We start from the raw sequence: 24,569 nt of genomic DNA, 5'->3' as shown, positions 1-24,569 counted from the left end.
AGGCTAGTCGTATGGCATAGCCATACGACTTGACGGCTGTCAGAAAATGTTCCCATCTTTTACCCACCGCCTGTCTGGGGAGCCCGGCCCACCGGGCGGGCGGTGAAAGTCCGGACGCGGTGAAAGTCGTCCGGACGGCCCTGATTCTTTGCGCCGTCCGGGGGGGTGCTTCCTTCCGCTCGGTCATTGTGCACTGCTTCATTTGAGCGTCGGAACCCTGGTCCCTACCAGGGTGTCTTTTTACTATGGTCGGCTCGCCCCTTTCGGGTGAGCCACTGGACCCTTTGACCTCCCCTCAGCGTTGACTCCTTGTGGGGTTCCGGCTTTTTACCGCCGGATCACTTGCCTTCCTCTCGAGTCTAGTCGAAGGAGGCAAAGTCCGACTGACTGGACTGCCGATCTGCCGAACAATGATTATTGCATTAGGCCGCTCGGCGCGACATACGGCTGCTCATCCATGCGGCGATATCTGTCCGTTCGGCGATACTTTGTCCATGCCTCGTATTTTCTTGGAATCGACGTCCGTTGTTCTCCCACACCTCCCATCACATGCTCTGCGCACGGTAAGGGGAGTTCATTAAATGCGGCTAGTAACCGGCTGACACGTGGCGATCGTGCATTTGTCAGAGTATGGCGGTTGCGTCACTTCCGATGGGACAGCCGCCGTTTGAAACGGACGATCAGATGACAACCTCGATATCGACGACCTGGATCGGACGGTGGAGATCGCTTCCGGGCGGCGATATAAAGCCCTTGACTCCGTTTCCGCCGCCTTTCATCTTCTTCATTTCCAGATTCCTGTCGCTCCTCCTTTCGCCGGCGACCTTGTGCTCAGACTTCCCGACGATCACACGGCAACTTCCGATCATCTCCCTCGCTTGTAAGATCCTTTTTCTCGCTCGAGACGCGTTCTTCTTTCTGTTAATCATCCTCGTCAGTCGGTTTTCTTCCTTTGCTTGAACCATCCTCTTCTATCCCGCATTCTGGCCTTTCGATCATGACCAGTACCTCGCAGTCAACCGGCGGTGCTCCGGGTCTTTGGTACTCGAACATGGAAAGTCGGTTCGACGAGGAAGACGCCATGCGCCTTATTCGAGCATATGACCTACCGACCGATCACGAAATAGTGTTAGCCACGCCTTCCGATCGGCCTAACGATCCTCCGTCCGGCACTGTTGTCTTCTTCCGTGATCAATTCCTGGCCGGCCTACGTTTTCCTCACAAGTTTTTCTTAGAAGTTTGCAACTATTTCCGCATTCCGCTCGGCCAAGTAGTTCCCAATTCTATTAGATTGCTGAGCGGAGTGATAGTTTTGTTCAAACTGAACGGCATTCCCTTAAACCCGAAAATCTTCCACTACTTCTACTATCCCAAGCAAGCCGAGTGGGGTACCTTTGTTTTCCAATCTAGGATAGGCTTCGTCCTTTTCGATAATATGCCGAGCTCCAACAAACACTGGAAGGAGCATTTTTTCTATATTCGTTTTCCCGAGCGGCCTACTTTCCGCACTAAGTGGCAGACAGTTATGCCTGCGCAACCGGAACTCGGCAAGTTTAGAGGTGACGCAGACTATCTCCATGCAGCCGAACGGCTAGTAGGTCAGCGCTATCACATTGACAAGATGCTTCTCCCAGGAGTAATGCATATATTCGGCTTGTCTTCTACACCAGCCGATCTGCCTTGTAGCATGAGTAAGCTTCCCTATCTCCTATCACGGTTTCGGGAACGCGATCGACGTCATGTCGATCAAGCTCGCCGACGGCCACGTGATCACCGTCAAGGGCGGCTGGCGCGGCACGGAGGCCGAGCAGGGCTTCCTGCGCGAGATCTTCCTGGGCGCCTGCCAGAAGCCCCGGACGCCCCTGCCCCTCCTGATGAGGCCACGGGCAATATAGAACATGGAAGTGAAGCTGAAGTGGAGGCCCGTTCGGCCGATGATGCGCCGCTGCGCACTCGGAAACGCCGGCGACCGGAATCCGCACCTGCCTCTACACTTGATGAGCCACAACTTGAGCAGGGTGTAGGTGCGCCGGTGCTGTCCGGAACAGTTTCCGTCGAGAGTACCCCTACCCCTCAGGATTCTCCGAGGGCCAGCTCGGAAGTTCTGCCGTCCAGCCCTTCGAGGACTCGACGACGTCTCAAGCGTTTAGGCGAGCTACCCTCCTCTTCTGCTGGTGGGCCATCTCAGAGCGGGCCGAGCGGCCAGAATCTACCTGCGCCTCCCTTCGGAGGCGTACATGGCTGCCTCCGATCGGCCGGTATTTCCCGAGCAGATGATCACCCTGACGGGTCCTCTCGCACAAGCTTGGATAGATGCTCGGAGTCGTATAGCCAAATTGACTCCCGGGCAGCTCGGCGATAGCAACCTTCAATCAAATGCTCTGTTTCTTTGTTTGCGTATTTGAATTATGTTTTTAACCTATCCACATTTGCTAGCAGAACTGGGTGGAGCAGATCGCCATTAGCGATCGATTGGCGGAACTGGAGGACGAGTTGAAAAAACAAAAAGCTACGGGGGGTACTGGGCAGTCGACGGCCGCTCTGGAGAAGGCCAAAAAATCACTAGAAGCTGAGCGGAAACGAGCTGCTGATCTGGCGAGCAAGGTCGTTCGGCTTGAAACAATGATTAAACAACGAGACAAGGAGATCCAGACGGCGACCACTCGGAAGCAACAGGCCATCAATGATATGGACCACATGAAGGTGGAGATCCGGGGGCTGGAGCAACGCATTAAGGACCTGGATGCTCTGCTGGCCACCGAAAAAGAGAGCCGCTCGGCTGATCTCCAAAGATTCGATGGAGACTTGAAGGATCTCCAAGCCGCTAGCGACGCTGCCCATGCCGCGCTCAAGGAATATCAAGAGGGAGAGTCGGCCCGCTCGGAGGAAGTGAGGAAGGCGTTCCTCCGCTCGGAAGGCTTCGGAGAGAAGTTTACCGACAAGATATCCCTCACGTTCGAGGAGGCAATCAAGGCGGCGGTGGGCTACTTGAAGACCAAAGGTCACCTGTCTGCCGAGCTGACCATCCCCCCCGAGGACTTAGCGAGCGTGATGGATGCCATTCCCGACGCTCTTTTTGATTTTGATGTGTGAAGGGTGTTTTTGTAAGCTTTTTTGAATTCCCGCCGTTCGGCCCGGCTTATGTAATGACTTTTTTGACTTGCATATTAGATAATCTTCTGTTCCTCTCTATTTTAGCTTCTATTTTAGCTAGAAATCCTCGTCTCCAAAGGGTTTTATTGGACTTTCATAAGACCTCCAGCTCGAGGCGTTCATAGACGCGGAGCTCGGCCTTGATTTTATAGCCGGTCGTGGCGGCTCTCGATTTTAACACGGAGCTCGTCGGCGCGTCCGCTCGGATTATTTAAAGCGGGCTCGTCTCTCGATATTTATCGTCGGAGCTCGGCCGGTTTTATAGCCGGTCGGCGCGGCTCTTGATTTTAACAGCGGAGCTCGTCGCGTCCTTCGGATTATTTAAAGCGGCAGCTCGTCTCGCGATATTTATCGTCGGAGCTCGACGGGATTTTATAGCCGGTCGGCGCGGCTCTTGATTTTAACGACGGAGCTCGTCGGTCCTCGGATTTTTAAAAGGCGGCTCGTCTCGCGATATTTATCGTCGGAGCTCGGCGCAGTTTTATAGCCGGTCGTGCGGCTCTTGATTTTAACGGAGCTCGTCGTAGCGTCGCTTCGGATTATTTAAAACGGCTCGTCTCGATATTTATCGTCGGAGCTCGACTCGGTTTTATAGCCGGTCGGCGCGGCTCTTGATTTTTAACGACGCCGCTCGGCGGGTTTATTTAAGCCGGCTCGTCTCTCGATATTTATCGTCGGAGCTCGACGCGGTTTTATAGCCGGTCGGCGCGGCTCTTGATTTTAACGACGGAGCTCGTCGGCGCGTCGATGAGGCGCACACGGCGGAGCAATGCGGCCTTCGTCGTCGGCGCTTGGCATACATAATCATCCACGAGGTAGTCTCGGCTAAAATGTACCTAGCCGAGCGGCTCAGGCCTTCGCTCCAGGCAATAATCTCCCTCTATCATCCCGATCGGTAGCGGTTTTGGTTTCCTTCTGCCACACTAGTATCGGTGAGCGGCATTTCGGGGTCTTGAGTTCGAGCTCCGGTTGGACATAAACCTCCGGCCGATCGGCTCGGGGCCTTGGACACGACGATAATGCCTTATATTCGCTCTTTTGACTTTTCATCTATGCATTTCAAGTATTTAGTCGAAAAATGAAGTACACAGGGTGATTTACAGTGATACACCTTTCACCCCGCTCGGTAAGGCAGGAGGTGATTCGCGCTCCACGGCCTATCTAGCTGCCGTCCGTCCTCATCTTCCAAATAATACGCGCCCGAGCGGAGCTTTTCGATGACTTTGAAGGGGCCTTCAAGCTTGCCGACATCGCCGACCGGCTTCACTTTCTTCCAGACAAGATCGCCGACTTGGAACGATCTGGGAATTACGTGCCGGTTGTAGTTTTGCTTCATCCGCTGACGGTATGCCATCAGCCGAACGGACGCCTTTGCCCTCTCCTCTTCTACCAAGTCCAGCTCCATGTTTCTTCGTTCGGCGTTGTCATCATCGTAGCTCTGGATCCGGGCTGACTCAACGCCGACTTCGACCGGAATGACAGCCTCACCGCCATATACCAAATGGAGCGGTGTGACTCCTGTCCCTTCTTTTGGCGTCGTTCGGATGGCCCACAAGACGCTCGGCTTCATCCGCCAACTTCCTCCCATATGGTCGAGCCGAGCCCGAAGAATACGAAGAATTTCCCAACCGTTGCTCCGAGGATAGGCCACGGACGTGAAATGTTGCTCAATCGTAGCTTTTGCACCAATCCTCTAACATCTTCCCTATGAACTGCTCGTTGTCGGACACTAGTCGGCGAGGAATGCCGAACCGACAAATGATGTCTTGGATGAATTTTTTAACCATTTGTTCGGTGATCTTTGCCAGCGGCTCGGCCTCCACCCACTTGGAGAAATAGTCTGCCACTAGTAAAACTTTCTCTGCCCGTTCGCCATCGGAAATGGACCCACAATATCCATTCCCCATTGATCGAGCGGACATGAGATGGTTGATGCCTTCATCTCCTCTGCCGGTCGGTGGGAGAAGTTGTGATACTTCAGGTAGATACTGTCCGAGCGGCATCTGTTTGTAAAGTTGGCCAAAAGTATCCGGCCAAGAGAATCTTCTTGGCCAACGAGCGTCCGCCCGGATGACCCTCGCATGATCCTTGATGTACTTCCTGGAGGATGTAAGCTGAGTCCTCCGAGCTTACACATTTCAGACGCGAGAAAGCTTTCTTGTAAAGTTGATCTCGATTAGTGTAAACTGGCTCTTCTTCCGAGGAGCCGGGCTGCATATTCATTGGATGGTTGCCGAGCGGAGGAATTCTATAATAGGTGTCCTCCGGTCATTTGAAAACGGAGGCCTTGCATCCGGTCGACATGCGCCACCGGCGTTTTTTCAATTGGTTGTTTGAGCGACCGGCGTTATTGAGCTCGCGAGTTTGGCTAACTCATCGGCCTCCTGGTTCTCCGTTCGGATTTTGAATAAGCACCTCTCGGAAAGCGCTTTGAGTTTTCAAAAGCCTCGGCGTAGAGTTTGAGCCGAATTCTGATTTCAAAGGTCTTGGAAAGTTCTTTGTGCCAACGGCTGTGAATCGAATAGAGTGCCACCCACCGCTCCCACATGCGTCTTGCCTGCAATCCGGCTATGAGGGCCTCATACTCAGCTTCATTGTTAGTAGCTTTGTAGTCTAGCCTGGCGGATAGGTGCATCTTTTCTTCCGAGGTGAGAGTAGTAATATTCGATCCCACTTAGCCGAGTGGAGGATCCATCCACATATTCTCCACATAGCTTCCGGCTCTGGCTTTTGCACTTGGTCACAAAATCAGCCAAAGATTGGGCTTTAATCGCGAGCGGGGCTGATATTGGATGTCAAATTCACTTAATTCTGTCGTCCACTTGATAAGCCGTCCGGACGCTTCTGGATTCAACAGCACTCTTCCGAGTGGACTGTTCGTCCGGACAATGATGGTGTGAGCCAAGAAATACGGTCGAAGGCGCCGAGCGGCTAGAACCAAAGCAAAGGCCAACTTCTCGAGCCCGGTGTAACGAGATTCAGCATCTTTTAAAATGTGGCTTAGAAAATACACCGGCTGCTCTTCGCCGCTTGCCCTCACAAGTGCTGAGCCTACAGCATGCTCAGTTGACGACAGATACATATACAGTGACTCACCCCCGATCGGCTTGGCCAGCACAGGCAGAGAATTTAGATATGTCTTCAATTCTTCAAATGCTCGGTCACACTCTTCATCCCACTGGAACTTAGTAGCCTTGCGCAGGATCTTGAAGAATGGCAGGCTCCGGTCGGCGGTTCTGGAGATGAATCTGGATAAAGCAATTATCCGGTCGGTCAACCTTTGCACTTCTCTTGTATTTCTTGGGGGCGGCATGTCTTGCAGTGCTTTCACCTTGCTGGGATTTGCTTCGATTCCCCGCTCGGTCACTATATACCCCAAGAAACGCCCTCCTTTAGCTCCGAACAGGCACTTCTGGGGATTTAGCTTGACTCCATATTTGCGCAGCGTTCGGAAGGTTTCTTCCATATCCTTGAAAAGATCGGCCGCTCGGACAGATTTGATAAGAATGTCGTCCACATAAACTTCCAGATTCCGCCCGATCTGCTCTCTGAACACTTTGTTCATCAAGCGTTGATAGGTGGCCCCGGCATTCTTCAATCCGAACGGCATCACATTGTAGCAATATGTGCCGTCGGCCGTTACGAAGCTTACTTTTTCTTGATCTTCCCGGGCGAGCGGGACTTGATGATATCCTTGGTAGGCGTCAAGCATGCAAATTAATTCGCAGCCGGCCGTAGAGTCCACCAGCTGATCTATCCGGGGCAGAGGATAAAAATCCTTGGGGCATGCTTTGTTTAAGTCTCGAAAGTCGATGCAGACCCTCCACTTGCCGCCCGGCTTGGAGACCAAGACTACGTTGGCCAGCCAGCTTGGGAACTGCACCTCGCGTATGTGGCCGGCCTTCAGAAGTTTTTCTACTTCTGCCCGGATAATAGTATTCTGCTCGGCGCTGAAATCCCTTTTTCTCTGCTTCACCGGCCGAGCGTCCGGTCGGACATGCAATTCATGCTGCGCCAGGCTCGGCGAAATTCCAGGTAACTCATGTGTCGACCAGACGAAGACATCATAATTTCGTTGGAGGCACTGGATCAGCTTCTCCTTCTGTTCTTTCCCCAGATCAGAGGCGATAAAAGTCGTGGCCTCCGATCGGGTTAGATGGATCTGGACTTCCTCCTTTTCATCATAAATTAAAGCAGGAGGTTTCTCAGTTATGGCGTGTATCTCGATTCGGGGTGCCTTCCGGGCGGAACAGGCCTCCGCTCGGATCATCTCTATATAGCAGCGCCTAGCTGACTTCTCCCACCTCTTTGTCCTCCGGGAACTTTATCTTTTGGTGGAAGGTTGAGACAACCGCTCGGAATTTTGGGCCGGTGACCCAAAATGACGTTGTAGGATGATGGAGAGTCCACCACCACGAAGTTGATTGTCCTGGTCCTCTGACGGCTCTTCTCCAGCGAGGTGGCGGTGGTGCATGGCCGATCGACAACACTTGTTGCCGTGAACCCGTAGAGCGGGGTCGTCATGGGCGCAACTCGCTCGATCAATTTACAGCTGGTCGAACACCTTCTTGAATATAATATTCACCGAGCTCCCTGATCAACAAAGGTTCGGTGAATAGTATAATTAGCGATTATCACTTGGATGATCAGAGCGTCGTCGTGAGGGATCTCCACTCCCTCTAAGTATCGGGGGCCGAAGCTTATTCAGGTCCTTCAGACTTCTCCTTACTGCACCCCACAACGTGGATCTGCATTTGCCGACGCCTGCGATTTTCTCCTCGGTCGGTCCGCGGCAATAACGTTGATCTCGCCGGGAAGTATTGTTCGGTTTCCTCCTCGGCGAGGCCGGTCGTGACCGTTCTGGGCCCGGCGATTCTCACCCGGAGATCGGTGCCGTCGGTGTCTGCGATGTCGCCTCTCGGTGTGGATCCGGCAACTTCATGAGTCCTATGTCTCCTGCCGATGGGAGGAGACCGTCGTTCGACTTTCCTGGGAGCGGGATTGGACAACAAGGGAATGCTTGGCAATCCCTCGTGTTGTGCGTATCCGTCTGGTGGAAGGTGCAGAACATAGGGGTCCACCTCCTCTTTGGCTTGGGCCGAGCGGCACCACCTCTTGTACGTGAGATCGGCATGGGGGTCGGATTGCATCGGCCCTGGCTGCTGAGCGGCGTGCTGTTTCCGCTCGGCGTGAGTATGTGCCCGCTCGGCGGAGCTTCCTTTTTCCGAGCGGCTTGCGCTTCTTCCACATTTATATATTCGTTGGCTCGATGTAGCATGTGATCATAATCTCGGGGCGGCTTTCGGATGAGCGACCGGAAGAAGTCTCCATCCGCTAGGCCTTGCGTGAAGGCGTTCATCATCGTCTCCGAGGTGGCCGTTGGGATGTCCATCGCCACTTGGTTGAACCGCTGAATGTAAGCTCGAAGCGATTCTCTCGGCTCTTGCTTGATGGCGAACAAGCTGACACTTGTCTTTTGATAACGCCGACTACTGGCGAAGTGGTGGAGGAAGGCCGTTCGGAAGTCCTTGAAGCTGGTGACGGATCCGTCCGGCATCCTCCAGAACCACCGTTGAGCCGATCCGGAGAGAGTGGTAAGAAAGACTCGGCACTTCACTCCATCGGTGTATTGATGGAGCGTGGCTGTGTTATCAAACTTACCCAGATGATCATCCGGGTCCGTTGTTCCATTGTACTCGCCGATTGTCGGAGGCACGTAGTGCTTGGGCAGAGGGTCCCGTAGTATAGCCTCCGAGAATTGGCGATTGATCTGCTCGGGGGAGGAGTCCGCTCGGGGAGCTTTCCCCTTCCTGTCATCCCGCCTTGGCATTTCATCTGAGGAAGATCCTTCGGGCTGGCGTGGCTCCAGGGGTGCGAAATAAGGCCCTGTGGAATGCGACGGTGGCTGGAGGTGCTTCCGCTCGGCCCCCTGACGCGGATGTTGCTTGTTGCTCCGCCCGCTCGGCGGATGCTTTTTGTTTTTGCTCCACGAGTTTGGCGGCCCTTATCTCGACCAGAGCGTCGAGTTCCTCCCTTGAAAGCGTCACCGTGTGCTGTCGTCCAGCCTCGTCCATTGTCTCTGCTCGGATGCAGGAGCGTTCCCACAGACGGCGCCAATTTGATCCTGTCCGAACCAAGAGTCAGCGGACGCTGGGCACGTGGCGCTCTCTGCTGGATCCTCGGCGAACCTGCAACAAACCGGGCCGGGAGAGGTTCCCGGCGACGGTCCTCCGACGCTCAAGTCAGGTAGGCTGTGGAGAAAGTGGCTGCCAAATCTGTATCATGCGTACCTTTGGCGAAGTAATAGCCTCTTTATATAGGACGGAGAAAGAATTGATGCACGCCCATCGAGATGCGTACGTGTCAGCAACCCATACCACGGTATGCACTTGTCAGAGAGCTTACCTGATCCCATACTGCTACAGTGAGAGAATGTTCTTTGATGGGACGGCAGGACCCCCGTTGTCAGGCTAGTCGTATGGCATAGCCATACGACTTGACGGCTGTCAGAAAATGTTCCCATCTTTTACCCACCGCCTGTCTGGGGAGCCTGGCCCACCGGGCGGGCGGTGAAAGTCCGGACGCGGTGAAAGTCGTCCGGACGGCCCTGATTCTTTGCGCCGTCCGGGGGGTGCTTCCTTCCGCTCGGTCATTGTGCACTGCTTCATTTGAGCGTCGGAACCCTGGTCCCTACCAGGGTGTCTTTTTACTATCAGATCTCCCTTTTTTCCGAGTCCGGTCGGCTCGCCCCTTTCGGGTGAGCCACTGGACCCTTTGACCTCCCCTCAGCGTTGACTCCTTGTGGGGTTCCGGCTTTTTACCGCCGGATCAAAAACTAAAACGAATCATTGAAAATTTTAAAAAAATCCAGAAATTCCTATTAATTCACATAAACTTATTTACTTGTTAATTATCAATTATTATGTTATTATTTTCCTGGAATAAATTCATTTATATCAAATTTTTAATTGTTTTAAATCATTATCCTAGTTATAATGATATCCTGTGGACTATTCCCCTATGGAACAGTTCGCGATTACTTTTTTTATTTTTGGTCGATCAAAGCGCCTCGACTTTTTTTTTTAATTTTATTTTTATTTTTAAAAATAAAAAATTCCTTAAAACATTTGAAATACATATATTATACTCCATGAATACTTAAAATTATCTACCTTACATACTATAACTCAAGATGGAAGCCTGAAATCTAGAGTAAATTAATTTTATTAGCTTAAACTCATTATAATCCAACCCCTAAATTCTAAAATCTTAAACCCTAAATACTTATAATATAACCCGTGAGTATCTAAAATTTTTAATCTTGAACACTATAACCTAAGAGGGAGACCTGAACTCTAGGAGGAAAATTTTATTGACTCAAAGCTGTTATAATCCAACTCCTAAATCCTAAAATTTTGAATTCTAAATATATATAATATATCCTAAAATAAAATAAAAAAACTATTAAATGACTACAGGCGCTTGGACGGTGTCACCAGTGAGCAACTGGATCAATTCCAAGCGCCCTAAGTCCAGTCCAGACCAGTCCGCAACATATCAAACAAATATATATATATATATATATAATTTTTCTAGAATTAAGATGTCCATCGGGTATGCGGCGTGAGGTGTTCGGGATAACAAAACTCTATATAAGTGTCGATATCACGTGCATCGCACAATTTGAGATTATGCACACGCAACATATTTGCTGTGTTTTTTTTTTATTTTTTATTGTTTTAAAAACTTTGGGATAAAAATTTTTAAAAATTATGCACCCTAAATATTATACCCCAAACCTTAACCCTAAAAGAAATTAGGCACTCTAAATACTATACCCTAAATACTAAATCTTAAACTCTAAACCTAAAACTAAAAAAAATATTAAATTACGCACCCAAAATACTATACCCTAATTCTTAAACTTTAAAAAAAATTACAAACAATTAATGTTAAACTCTAAACCCTATACCCTAAACCTAAAACTAAAAAAATAAAGAAATTAAAGCTACACACCCAAAATACTTTACCCTAAATCTTAAACTTAAAAAAAAATAAAAACTATTAATGTTATATCTTATGCAATAAATCATAAACCCTAAACCCTATAAAAAAATAAAAGAAAAATACTTTTTTAGCTTTAAAAAATAAAAAAAAAACCAGCTCATATGCTACACACTATACGGTTATATATATATATATATATATATATATATATATATATATATATATATATATATTATTGGTGCAATATTCTCTAGGTCAAGGTTGACCTGATTGATTAAGCTTGAGAAGGCTCAAACTTGAGAAACTTGAGTCTTAATGTTTGAGTTTCGATGTTTGACAATACACTGATAATACATGGGGAGATTGTTGGTACAATTTTCCGTTGGTCAAGGTGGCCAATTAGATGTGAAGAAGACTCAAGTAAGTCAAGACTGACTGGAAAGTCCTGGTGAGTGAAGTCAGACAGATAGAAAGCCCTGATGAGTGAAGCCAGGCAGATGAAAAATCCTGGTGAGTGAAGATAGGTAGATAGAAAGTCCTGATGAGTGAAGCCAAGCAGATGGAAAGTCCTGCTGAGTGAAACCAAGCAGATAGAAAGTTCTGGTGAGTGAAGCTAGGCAGAGGAGAAGTCCTGATGAGTGAAGCCAGACAGTTGGAAAATCCTGGTGAGTGAAGTCAGGTGAAAGATCTAGTGAGTAAAGCTAGGCAGTATGAAAACCCTAGTGAGTGAAGCTAGGTGAAAGTCCTAGTGAGTGAAGCTAGACAGAAGGGAAGTCCTGGTGAGTGAACCCAGGCACGCGGAAATCCAAGTGGGTCAAGGTTGACCGGACACTCGGTATTGAGAAGTCCAAGTAGGTCAAAGGTTTGACCGAATACTTGGCACAAGGAGAAAAGTCCAAGTGGGTCAAAGTGATTGACTGGACACTTGGTGTGGAAGTCCTAGCAGGTCAAGGGTGACCAGATGCTAGGCATGATGTACCAACAGGTCATGGTTGACCAGATGTTGGTTTTAGGGGACTTTGGACTTGTTTGATCAAGAAATCATGAGCTGGATCGATCAACCGATCGATTGGATGAGTCCCCGCAAAAATCTCCTTCCCAATCGATCATTGGATCGATTGGGAAGCTGATGATGTCACACAGAAAGCCTCCAATCGATCAATGGATCGATTGGGAGCCTCCAATCGATCGATTGATCGATTGGAGTGCTGCAAAATCGTGGGACATAGTGAATCGATCGGGTCATCGATTCAAGTGAGTTTTAGAGAGCACAGAGACGCTCTGGATCGGTCATCCGATCGATCCAAATTCTCTCCAATCAATTGGGAGCAATCTAATCGATTGGGATCCGACCGTTGGCGCTAGATAAAGCCATTGCAAGCGTTCTTCAGACGACTTACATATACAACGCCCAATTCATCTTCGATCTTCACAGCGATCTCTCCACAGCTCATAGCCAGTTCTTGGAGGCTCTTGGAAACTAGTGTTGGTGCACTTCCAAGGTTCAAGATACAATAACAAGCAAGAAGAAAAGCAAGCTAGGGTTTCTACCGTGTAAATCTTGTAAGGTTTATTGTTTTATCAGCTTATAGTTTGTTCTTCTTGTGTATCTTTGTGTGTGAGTCCTATACATGCTTCTCCGCCTTCGGTAGTTACCATAGAGTAGTGTTTTCATAGTGGAGAGTGTGTGTCGTGTGTGAATCCTTGGATTAGTCACCTCTTCTTGAGGTGGATACCAAGTAAATTTTTTGTGTTAGCGTTGCATTTATGGTTCTTGTATTTTTCGCTGCATATCATCACCAAAAAACAAGTGACGAGAAGACGACGAGCACATGATGAGCTATTCACCCCCCCCCCCTTCCAGCTACATTTCAACCCTATCAAGTGGTATCAGAGCGAGGTCGCTCTTCACCGGAATCATCGTCGGAAGGGGCAACAAGGCTAGAGGGTGAAGAAGTTAGAGCAAAATCCATAAAGTTGAAGACTTTAACAAAAGCTCAACTTCAAATGGAATTTCGAGATGGACTCAGATTTGACACAAGGGTGCCTCCACCATTCACAATAACTAGCTTCGATTCTTGGAAATCAAGAATAAAAAATTTTTTGATGATGGAGATAGAGCAATGGTTTGCTCTAATGGAAGGTTTTCAAGCTCCAACAAATAGTAAAAGCAAAATTCTCAAGAAGAGCAAGTGGAGCCAAGAGCAAGTCCAAAGGTGGGTAATCAAATTATTGGTTAGTTTATTGCCTAACATAATTCTATGCAAAATTAGAGAATTTGAAGATGCAAAAGAATTGTGGAGCAAATTGGCCAAGCTTCATGAAGAACCCTCCACTACACCAAACCAAGAGAAATTAAAAGAGGGCAACTCATTGGAGCAAGACCAAAAGAAGAAGGACACCGAGGTTGAGAGATACTCAACATCGGAAGAAGAAGAAACTTCATCCTCAACGGAGTGCAATGAGAAGGGCAAGGAGGGAGCATATTCCTTGTTTCATGTACAAGAGGATGAAGAAGAAGAAGAAGCCTCCATCTCCGGAACAAGAAGGGATGAAGATGAAGAAGCTTCCACCTCCAAAAGTCAAGTCAAATCTATTAGAGGATCATCATTGTCGGATCAAGAGGAAGTCTCTTGATGTGCGTGGATTATATACACTTTTATGCATGCTTTGACACACATCTACTTATATTTCATTAGCATAATCTATGTTTATTGCACCCTATTTCATTGTAATGTCATACTTCCATTATATTCTTTTTGGAGATCCGCTCTTTGCTTGTTTTGATTGATAGGATGTGATTGAGAGCAAAAATGGAGCTTAAATGAAGTATAGAGCTTCCAGAGTGTCACGGGCATGCAAAAACTAAGTTCTTACAGGTTCTGGCCATGTGGAGACCACATGGCCGTGTGGAGGCCATGTGGGGGGCGTGTTGAGGCCGTGTGAATGTCACACGACCGTGTGAAAGTTGTGTGGAATTTTCAGCACTGCAAACTAAAAGTAAAATGACAATAACTTTGTGCTCGGTTGGATTTTTGGGTTGTTCTTTATACCAATTTGTAGATAACTTCAAGATTTACAACTTTAATGAAGACTTCAACGAGAGAAACCCCCATCTTGATGGTGTAAAAGACGTTGAAATTAAACATAGCCACTTAGAGCTATGCAAGGGCCATGCAAGGGGTGTACAAGGGTCATGCAAGGGTCGTGCAAGGGGTGTGTGAGAACCACATGCCCATGACATGTTAGAGTGTATACTAAAAGCCTAGCTTTTGGTATAAACATTTATCTAGAAATAAGAATCACATTGGTCAAATGTCTATATTTGTGATAAATGTAGTTGTTCAATTAATTTATATTGTAGATAACATGGTGTGTGGTGTCACACACAGAGGATCATGTTATCAGTACCTTATAAATTATAAACAGTAGCTCACGACCAAGATGGAAAGGAACAAACCATTTGAAGGTCGTAGTGTAATTAGGTATTAGTTTATCTTAACTATATAATTACACTAGTACACTTAGAGTGTATTGAGTAGGACCATTAGAGGTCGTTTCTTTTATACTGATTTTATAAAGAAACAAAGACCTCAGTTATTATGGAAGTGTGTGCTCTTAATTCTAATATAATAACAAGCACATATATTTGATATTTATTTCTTTAATTTGTCAATGGGTGAGATTTAGTTCGATGAATCAATAAGCCTGATAAGTTGGGAAATGATATCACTTATAGTGTGTGTTGTTGATTATAGAAGGAAACTGTGTCCTAGACATACTAGGTTGAGAATGTCCCCAAGAGGAGCTCAAAAGGATTGTCATGTTAAACCCTGCAGGTGGACTTAGTCCGACATGACGATGAAGTTGAGTGGTACTACTCTTGGAGCTAGATATTAATTAAGTGAGTTGTCAGTAACTTACTTAATTAGTGGACATTTGTTATCTTAAACACAGGGAGACTAACACACTCATAATAAGAAGGAGCCCAAAAATGTAATTTGGGATTGGTGCGGTAGTTCAATAATAATTCTCTAGTGGAATGAATTATTATTGATAAAATTAAGTTGTGTGTTCGGGGCGAACACGGGATGCTTAATTTTATCGGGAGACCAAAACCAATTCCTCCTCTCGGTCCCTATCGTAGCCTCTTAATTATAGATTACTATACCCACCTTCTTACCCATCCTATAGGGGGCCGGCCAAGCTAGCTTGGAGACCAAGCTAGGGCCGGTCATGTTTTGGTTCATGGGTGAATTCATGTGGCCGGCCCTAGCTTGAACTCAAGCTTAGGTGGCCGACCCTATTAAATTAAAAAGGAATTTTATTTTTAAAATTTTTCTCATGTGGATAACATGATTTAAAAGAGAGTTTAAAAATTTAAATCTTTCCTTTTATAAGATTCTACAAAAGATTAAGAGAAGAGTTAAATCTCTTTCCTTATTTGTAGATTAAAAGGTTGATTTTAATTTTGGTAAAAACTTTCCTTTTAATCATGTTCATGATTTAAAAGAGAGTTTAAAAATTAAATATCTCTTTTATAAAGCTTCTACAAGGATTAAAAAAAGATTAGATATCTTTCCTTATTTGTAGATTGGAAGAGATTTTAATTTTTAAAGATAACTTTCTTTTTATCCACATGTTTAAAAAAAATATTTTAATTTATAAAATTTCCTTTTTATTGACCATCATGAAGGGAAAATTATTAGAGAAATTTTTTATAAAATTTCTGGAAACAAATTAGGAAAGTTTTAATTCTTGATTGAATTAAATTTTCCTTGCTTGGTTTAAAGTGGCCGGCCACATTGTTGATGAGAAAAAAAATTATTTTTAATTAAATAAATTTTCCTTATCAATGGCAAAAGAATTAAGGAAATTTTTATTTAAATTTCCTTATTTGCCAAGGCCAAGGATTATAAAAGAAAGGGTAGAGGTGCCTTCATGGAGAACAACTCTATTATTTTTCCTCTCTCTTTTTCTTCCTTGGTGTGGCCGGCCATCCTCTCCTCTTTTCTTCTCTTTGATGGCCGAACCTCATCCTTCTTGTGGAGACTCATATGGTGGCCGGATCAAGTTTATAGAAGAAGAAGAAGAAGGAGAGAAAGAAAGCTTTGTTTCTAGCATCCCTTGGAGCATGGTGGTGGTGGCCGAACCTCTTCATCCTAGAAGAAGTTTTGATGGCCGAAACTTGCAAGGAAGAAGAAGGTGCTTGGTGGTTCTCATCTCGGAAGATCGTTGCCCACACAACGTCCGAGGTTAGAAGAGGAATACGATAGAAGATCAAGAGGTTTTTCTAAAAGGTATAACTAGTAATTTTTCTTTCCGCATCATACTAGTTATTTTTGGAAATAATACTAAATACAAGAGGCATACGATTCTAGAGTTTCGAATTTGTTTTCGATATAGTGTTCTTTTGTTTTTCTTTTCCTTGTGATTTGATTGTTCTTTTCGGTTAACCTAAAGTTATTTTAGGAAATTAAATATTAGCTTTCCATAAAAGGTTTTGTCTAGTCGGTGGTGGTTGCTCCCATATCCAAGAAGGCCATGTGCCTCGCCACGTCAGTACTGGGAACCAATTATGAAAATTAATATTTAATGGAATTAATAACTTAAGGTGATTTGGGTCGAACGTGTTAAGTTCCGCAGGAGACCCAAGTCAAAACCTAAAAGAACGAATAGATTAAGTTTTGGATCAAACGTGTTAAGTTCCGCAGGAGATCCAAAATTTAATTTAAAAGAACACATGGTAGGTAGGAAAAGGTTCAGACCTTTGTACAAAATTTTTATACAGTGGAACCTCTAGGTTTTCCGAGTAGCAACCAACATGACATGGCCATGTCACATTTGTAGAGCCAAAGCAGTACATGGTTGTATCCCAGACACGACCATGCAAGCCTACCAGAGCCAAAGAAGTACATGCCCGTGTAGATCTACACGACCGTGCAACATTTCCAGAAGCCAAGAAAGCCCTGGCCATGTCCCAGACATGACCGTGCAGGAGTTCCAGAGCCGGAGGCAGAGCAAGCCGTGTAGATCTACACGGGCGTGGAAGGGGGCAGTGGCAGAGCATGCCACGACCGTGTGAGCATTACACGACCGTGCCACCTGGGTAGTAAAGGGAATGGACCAGGCCATGTGAGCTTCACACGGCCGTGTCTTGGGGTCGTGTGACGCCCAAACCCCAGCTCTATATAAGGGTTTATTCCTCATTTGAAGGGGGATTCTCCCTTTTGGGAGAAAACAAGATTTGGGGCGTTCCTCCACCTTCTTGGAGGGATTTTCCGACAATCTAAGGGCAGATCTTCAACGAATCGACTCCGGGGAATGAGGATTGGATCCGAAGATGGTTCTTCATCGTAGATAAGCTTTTCATCCTTTATCTTCTTGGATTTAGGATCAAGATGCTTGTAATTTTTTTGCCTTTGGATTCCTCTTTTTGTTTTATGGATTATATCTCTTTGTTCTAGGATGGAGGGAGTATTTGTAATGTGAATTTGACGTAAACTCTTGTGGATTTGCCAATTTCCTATTTCTATGATTTTGCCCTGTTTGTATCTATTTGATCTTGTGTGGATTGTTGTGATTGAACTTAATTACCATACTTGATTGAATGTTTGGGTATCTTGTGAATCTTGTAAAGGTGATTCCTCACTCGATTATTCGAGGGACGTTCGTGACAGACAAGCTCGTGTAAGGACGTTTGAGGGATGATCTTGAGGGTGAAATAAGGGCATTCACGGGGGTAGGATAGATTGCATGCATTAATCTTTCATATCTTGATGAGGCTGAGAAGTAATGAATTTCTATGTTGATTTTTTGAGGGACGCACGTGACAGGCAAGCCCGTGTAAGGACAACATAGGAATCATTCCTAATTGATCGCATTTAGGTATAGATTTCAATCCTAGGTCGTTTGTCTATTGCAAGAGAAAACCGACAACCTTCTACAAATGTTGGACAATTGAAGAATATGATTTGGTAGATCACCTACATTGGATAACATTACAAAGAAACCAAAACTCCTAGAACATCCTTAATCATAGCCCTTTTTCTTGTTTCTATTCTTTTATCTCTATTCTTTACTTTTCATAGTTGTACTAGTTTTCATAAATCAATTGATTAGTTGTTTAGCTAATTTGTGTTGAGATATCTTTAGTGCTTATACCAGTCTCTGTGGATACGATATCTTTCTTTATTACTGACGACGTATCCGTACACTTGTTGATCGTTAACAAGTTTTTGGCGCCATTGCCGGGGGCTGCGCTATAACATTAGAGATTATCAATTGAGTTAGACTAAACATAACTTTTCTTTTCTTTTCATTAGCATAGTTGTAACTAATCTTTAGAATTCTGTTTTCATCTTACATATCTTTCTACTTCTTGACAATTTGTTTTGTTGTAATCCTAATTCTAATTTTAATTCTGCATTCTTGATTTCTAGCATTCTAGTCTAGTTTTTCTCTGTTTTTCTTTTGATCTAAATTTTTCTGTACTTTTCTTTTGTAAATATATCTTGCAATATAGTTCTTGTGTATGAGAAGATCAAACTTCCTAAAGGCATCAAGAATAATAATAACTTATAAATACATTAGTTGATTAGCATATGAATTATTCTAGACATTTTTCTTTTTTCTTTTGTCTTTTCTTTCTTGTTTTCATTATGCACTTTCTTTCTTGCAATTTAAATTTTGCATTTTCTTTCTTGCTTTTCATATTGCATTTTATTTCTTGTCTTTGATTCTTCAATTTTTTTTTCTTCTAATAATTTTTTCTTGAATATCCATGAGCACTAACATGTCAAGCAGGCCCATGAGAAATTTTTCTACACCATTTTCTACAAGATTTTTATCTCCCATTGTGCAACTTCAAATTGAAGCAGAAAGTTTCCAACTAGACCCAGAGTTAATTTTCATGATACAAGATCACAAATTTGGAGAAGAAGTATCAAAAAGTCCTTATCTACATCTTGAAACATTTTTAGAGATTTGTGATATGGTGAAATGTGAAGGAGTGTCAGCAGATGCAGTTCGATTGATGACATATCCTTTCAGTATCAAGGATAAAGCAAGGACTTGGTTATATTCTCTCCATCCTCAAAGTATCACAAGTTGGGAGCAATTGGAGAATAAATTTATTAATCATTTTTTCCCTCCAAACAGAACAGTGTATATGAGGAATTGCATAACAAGTTTTGCTCAGACATATGGAGAATCATTATTTGAAGCATGGGATAGATTCAAGAGTCTTCAAAGACAGTGCCCTCATTATGGTTTTGAAAAACAGTTGATTCTGCACATAATCTATGGGGGAATTTCTTTCTCAGACAAGAGTTTATTAGATTCATCAGCTGAAGGATCTTTTATGGACAAAAATGTAGATGAAGCATATATGTTAATTGATCAAGTCACATTGAACCTCCATGAATGATCGAACATAAGTTGGATGAAATTTCCCTCAAACATTCATGAAGTGCAAGCCATAAATACTATAGAGCCTGTCAAACAAATTGTAACTCAACCATCTATGAGTCTTGAGAATCACAAGTCACAGAACGGGGAGTTCAAATATTTGGGGGCAAAGATTGAAAGTATTATTTCAAAATGGTTTAAATAAAATCTCCCTCCTTCTCAGATAAGATCTAGTGAAAAGTGTGGCGATGTTGGGTTATTGATCACACCAACACTAGATAAGCAAGTTGGACCTCCTCCAAAAGATCAAAGGGGATTTGGGAAAAAGGAAGTTCAATCTTTCCCAGGACCTTCACTAAGGGTTCGTTTTCTACAAAGGTTAGTGGGGGTAAATGAAAATAAAGACTTCGGAAAATCCTGTGATACTAATATGGTTGAGTGCAGGTTTTTGAATGTATATGAAGATGAGGACTCTTCAGATGAGGATTTTATTGATAATGCAGTGGTAAATAAGTTTTCAGATTTGCCTTTAAATTTTATAGGGTGTTATAGTGACATTAAATTTTCAGATGATGAATATGATGTGGTAGATCAATTTAAAATTGTAAGTGAAGTTATTGATCCTCTTGTTATTGATTCTCCTATTGAGGATATAGATGTTGGTTTATTTTTTGATGTATGTGTTGATGATGATGATATGGAAAAATATGTAGAGAGCTGTGTTGTGGAAGCAACATCTCAAGGATCACCACCTTTGTCCATAAAACACTTAGAGGTTGTAAGAATTGATCATGTTGTGGAACAATGTGTAGGGACTTTTGCAGAGTTAGCAGAGTCTCAAGAATCACCATCATTGATATCATCAACACCTGAGCCAGAGTTAGAACCATCATTTGATTCATAGGAAGTCACATCTACATGTTTAGAAATTTCAGGTATCTCTCAGCAAAGTAAAGTTAGTATTTCTTGTGATCTTTTGGAAAATTTTATAGAGGTACTTATTATTGACTTTGTTGGATGTGATTCAGTTTTTATTTCTTATTCTGCTTATCTTAATATGGTTATGACTCTATCTTATCTAATATGTTTGTGGGAGATTTGTATTTTCTTTGCATGTGCATATTTCACTTGGGCTAATAATTGGAAGCTCACACTGAACTGTCTTCGACCACCTGAGAGAACTTCAAAGAAGACGAAGATGGAGAGAGCGATACTTCATTTTTTAACTCATATATTGAAAGTTCCCTCCATAATAAGAACCCTTAGTAGGTGGGTTCTAAAATATATTACCCCTCCAAGAGCGAGATTTTGATAAATCTAATGAGGTGGTCGGGCTAATGACCTTAAACAAGCGCTTCTTGGGAGGCAACCCAAGTTCTTCAATCTTGTTTTCATTCAGGTTTTTAGTTTCTTTCTAGTTTCATTTCTTTCTTTACGATAAATTTGTATCCTCTACTTAATTTTTGTTGTCTATTTTCTTTTATGGGACTCAAAGATTAGGAGGAGTGCAACTACATGATTGAGAAGTTCATGACATGGACATTTGGCACGCATCATTTGGTAACTTCTCTTCCTTTTAATCTCCTCCACATTATTTTTAGTTTCCATTGAGACAATGAAAAGTTTAAGTCTGGGGGGATGCATTAGATGCATTTGGGTTAGTTTGCTCATTTTTTTTGCCTAATAAAATTTGCTAGTTGCATCATTCATCACATCATGTTTGTTTGTCCTTATTGTAAAATATTAGCACGTTTATTCTAGATTCCATGTGGTTTATTGGTTACTTATGGTGCTATTATGTTTAGTAACCTATCTTTTTCTATCTATGATAGCATGAAGTAAGCAATGTTTTTACTATAAGAGTTTAAGTATTGGCCTTGTTTTAGGATCTCTATACACTATGCCTATTTTTGATGGTTGATAACTCTAAAATAGTCATGATTCATAGAATTGGACTAGTACTTGTACTGTTGGTTGCTACTCGGAAAGCCTAGAGGTTCCACTGTACAAAAATTTTGTACAAAGGTCTGAACCTTTTCCTAGCTACCATGTGTTCTTTTAAATTAAATTTTGGATCGCCTGCGGAACTTAACACGTTTGATCCAAAACTTAATCTATTCGTTCTTTTAGGTTTTGACTTGGGTCTCCTGCGGAACTTAACACGTTCGACCCAAATCACCTTAAGTTATTAATTCCATTAAATATTAATTTCCATAATTGGTTCCCAGTACTGACGTGGCGAGGCACACGGCCTTCTTGGATATGGGAGCAACCACCACCGACTAGACAAAACCTTTTATGGAAAGCTAATATTTAATTTCCTAAAATAACTTTAGGTTAACCGAAAAGAACAATCAAATCACAAGGGAAAGAAAAACAAAGAACACTATATCGAAAACAAATTCGAAACTCTAGAATCGTATGCCTCTTGTATTTAGTATTATTTCCAAAAATAACTAGTATGATGCGGAAAGAAAAATTACTAGTTATACCTTTTAGAAAGACCTCTTGATCTTCTACCGTATTCCTCTTCTAACCTCGGACGTTGTGTGGGCAACGATCTTCCGAGATGAGAAACCACCAACCACCTTCTGTTGGTGCAACATCCCTCAGGTCAAGGTTGACCTGGGTGACCAAGCTGAGTCTTGGTTTGAGTTTAGATGTTTGACAATAAGAAATTGATTGAAGAAGAGTCAAGTAGGTCAAGGTTGACCGGATACTTGACAAGGAAGTCCTGGTGAGTGAAGCCAGGCAGAAGGAAAACCCTAGTGAGTGAAGCTAGGTGAAAGTCCTAGTGAGTGAAGCTAGGTGAAAGTCCTGGTGAGTGAAACCAGGTGAAAACCCTAGTGAGTGAAGCTAGGTGAAAGTCCTGGTGAGTGAAGCCAGGCAGAAGGAAAACCCTAGTGAGTGAAGCTAGGTGAAAGTCCTGGTGAGTGAAGCCAGGTGAAAGCCCTAGTGAGTGAAGCTAGGCAGATGGAAAACCCTAGTGAGTGAAGCTAGGTGAAAGTCCTGGTGAGTGAAGCCAGGCAAGGGAAAATCCAGATGGATCAAGGATGATCGGACATCTGGTGTTGGGAAGTCCAAGTAGGTCAAGGGAGTGACCAGATACTTGGCATGAATAGAAAAGTCTAAGTGGGTCAAAGGGATTGACCAGACACTTGGTGGGAAGTCCTAACAGGTCAAAGGAGTGACCAGATGCTAGGCATGATGTACCAACAGGTCAAGGTTGACCGGATGTTGGTTTGAGAGGCTTGGAACTTGGTTTGGGCAAAACCAAGTGTTGGATCGACTGATCGATCCAGGAGTTGGATCGATCGGTGGATCGATCCGACTCTTCCAAGCGATGAGAGCCTGCGGATCGATCCGTGGATCGATCAGATGTTCAATCGATCGATGGATCGATTGGGACGCTCTTTCGAGCGAGGCGGGATCAATCCATGGATCGATCTAGGCGCTTTCCATAAGCGCTGGATTGATCCGTGGATCGATCCAAAGCCTCCCGATCGATTGGGGAACATTCGAATCGATCGGGATTCGACCGTTAGCGTCGATAAAGGCGTTCATTTCCTTCAACATCTCTTCTCCGATTCACTCCAGATCTCGCCAGCTCCTCCACAGCACTCACAAATCGGATCGCCGGTTCTTGAAGGATCTTGGAAGTTTTCCAAGTCAAGAGGCGGATCAAAGCCAAGAAGAGAAGCTAGGGTTAGGGTTTATACTCATTGTAAGCTTGTAAGCTTGTATTTCTTGTATCCTTTCCCTCTCTTCTTGTATTGAGTCTTGTAGGGCTTCTCCGCCCTTGGTAGTTACCATAAAGGAGAGTTTTATTTAGTGGAGGGTGTGTGTGTTGGTGTGGATCCTTGGATTAGTCACCTCTTGTGAGGTGGATACCAAGTAAACCAACCGTGTTAGCGTTGTGTGATTGTTTCTGTATTTTCCGCTGCACATCTTTGAAGGAACAAGCAACGCCGAGCACCGAGCGAACGCGACGAGCTATTCACCCCCCCTCTAGCTACTTTTGGTCCTAACACCTTCTTCTCCTCCTAGCTAGGTTCGACCACAAAAAATAAAGCTTCACCAAGGAAGAAGAAAAACACCAACCAAGCTCCAAGAGATGCAAGTTTTCTCTCCTTCTTCTTCTTCTTCTCCAAGTAGTATCCGGCCTCCACAAGAGCTCCAAGCAATAGAGAATTTCGGCCACCACAAAGAGGAAGAAAGGGAGAAGATATTGGCCGGCCACACCAAAGAATAGGAGAGGGAGAATAATAGAGGTTGTCTTTTGTGAAGGCACCCTCACCCCTTCTTTTATATTCCTTGGCCTAGGCAAATTAGGAAATTTAATTACAATAAAATTTCCTTAATTCCCTTGACATGATTTAATTGAGAAAAATAAAATAATATTTCCCCAATTAATCTCTAATGGCCGGCCACATCAAGAGGAAATAAATTAAACAAGTTTTAATCAACAAATTAAAACTTCCTAATTTGTTTCCGGAAATTTTAAAAATAAAATTTCTCTTTAAAAATCTCTTCATGGTTGATAAAAGAAAATTTCTATAATTTTAATTTTATCAACATGTGGATAATTTTAAAGAGAAAATAAAATATCTCACCAATCTACAAATAAGGAAAGAGATTTAATCTCTTTCTTTAATCTTTTGTAGATCTTTTACAAGAGAGATATTTTAATTTTAATTCTCTTTAATAAATTATTTCTTCCACATAATAAAAATTAAAATTAAAATCCTTTTTTAATTTAATTTGGCCGGCCCCCACTAGCTTGGGTTCAAGCTAGGGCCGGCCACCCAATTTTATACCTAGGCCAGCCCTAGCTTGGTTCCCAAGCTAGCTTGGCCGGCCCCTTATTGGTGGGTATAGAAGGTGGGTATAGGTGGGTATAGAACTCTATAAATAAGAGGCTACGATAGGGACCGAGAGGAGGAATTGGTTTTGGTCTCCCGATAAAATTAAGCATCCCGTGTTCGCCCCGAACACACAAC

At 44.1% G+C, this 24,569-nt stretch overlaps 1 non-coding gene and 1 pseudogene across 1 annotated transcript; one reads left to right on the top strand and one right to left on the bottom strand.

The window, feature by feature from the left end:
- The first annotated feature begins 1,739 nt into the window (after positions 1–1,739).
- LOC122029288 overlaps positions 1,740–24,569 on the top strand; it is a 41,015-nt pseudogene continuing 18,185 nt past the window's right edge.
- LOC122030762 lies at positions 19,329–19,434 on the bottom strand. Its single transcript, XR_006125601.1, has one exon. It is a non-coding gene; the product is annotated as a small nucleolar RNA R71 (small nucleolar RNA).

This window comes from Zingiber officinale, chromosome 10B, assembly GCF_018446385.1.
Source record: "Zingiber officinale cultivar Zhangliang chromosome 10B, Zo_v1.1, whole genome shotgun sequence".
In the NCBI taxonomy this organism is placed as follows: domain Eukaryota; kingdom Viridiplantae; phylum Streptophyta; class Magnoliopsida; order Zingiberales; family Zingiberaceae; genus Zingiber; species Zingiber officinale.
The sequence above is the reverse complement of the archived record's forward strand: the minus strand, read 5'-3'. Positions and strand labels throughout refer to the sequence as shown.